The sequence below is a fragment of the Otolemur garnettii genome, unplaced genomic scaffold, assembly GCF_000181295.1.
Source record: "Otolemur garnettii isolate 467f Iridium unplaced genomic scaffold, OtoGar3 scaffold00052, whole genome shotgun sequence".
NCBI classification, from domain to species: Eukaryota; Metazoa; Chordata; class Mammalia; order Primates; family Galagidae; genus Otolemur; species Otolemur garnettii.
The window spans coordinates 1,155,297-1,156,669 of record NW_003852447.1 but is presented as its reverse complement, the minus strand read 5'-3'; positions in this window follow the sequence as shown (position 1 = coordinate 1,156,669).

Sequence of the window (1,373 nt, the reverse complement as noted above, 5' to 3'; positions counted from 1 at the left end):
TAGGTTGGTCTTGAACTCCTGGCTTCAAGTAATCTGCCTGCCTTGACTTCTAAAAGTGCTGGATTACAGACATGAACCACTATGCCCAGCAAAGGTTAGCCAATTATTTAATTCTGGAAATTTTCATTGTTGCTTTAAAATATATTTAATATTTGAGGAATAATTTCTCATCAATTGTATGTATATTCCTTCAGTGCCCAGCACTCCTGAGATGGTACTTGAAAGGTTGGTGCTAAGAAGAAAGAGACCAGAGAATCCAGGGGTTCAGGCCAGGTTTAACGAAAGGGACAGAGACCCATCTGGGCAGAGCCAAAGATCTGTTTGTGCTGAGGGCAGTTGAAGACTTCTTTTATATGGGACCGTAGTCGGTGGAAGAGTTCCAGTGCTTCCTGGAGGAGTCTGGTGGGCTAAGACATTTGGAGTGAAGTTTTGGGACAGGGGTAGCTCGGCCCTTTGTGGTCTTTTGTTCCAGGTGGGGAGGAGGAAGAGGAGGGTTGGTGTGGGGCTGCCGTAGGCCCCTAACAATACTCAATGCCCCGCTGCCTCCAGAAGTATCTTTTCTACATTGTGTACTGTTGTACTAAGACAATTACCAATTGTCTTTTCTCATTTATATAAAGCCATTAAACCAATGTCTTGTCCTGTGCAGATACAATAAGCAATCACTGACAGTTTTCCACTTAATTACATGCTTCACTGGGTGCTTCTTGATTGAAAATATTTTCTCCTAATTTCCTTTGTTTTGTGCTCATGATCTCACCCCTGTAACATAAGGGATGATAAAGGAAGGTCTGATTAGAGCAGATTGCTGTCTGGGCAGTAGCTGTACCTGTCATTCCGGTGAATTACTTAACATCCTTGCCCTTTACCTCCAGGCCAGGACGTTGGATCTGTGCCTCCCCTGCAGGTCACTGAGTCTCGGGAGAGATTACTCAGCCCCTGGGTTCTGACTTCCTTGGAAGCTGTTCTTCAGAAGGCAAACACCTGCTTCCACTGGCCTTTTCTAATGTTTTTTTTTGGGGGGGAGAGGGGAAGTGGCTGTGACATTTCTATTCAAGATTTATTTTTTTCAATTTCCTGACCTCCTGGTCATTGTGCTAATGAGTTGTGAGCTGCTGGAGCCCCCATGACATGTCAGGGAGCTCTCAAACCAGTTTTGAAATGCATTGTTTATCTTTGCTCAACCAACAGTGCCCCTTACTGCAGCCAGTAAAAGCTTTGAACCATAGGTGGTTCAAGGGATGCTTTGAGATGGAGGGGTTGTTCTTAGCCTTTGGTTTTTTTTACCTTGATAGTAATATCATCACCATGGGGTAATAAACATGGGCAAGCAGGTTGACCTCATGAGGAGGGAGCTCTCTGTTGGGTTCAAC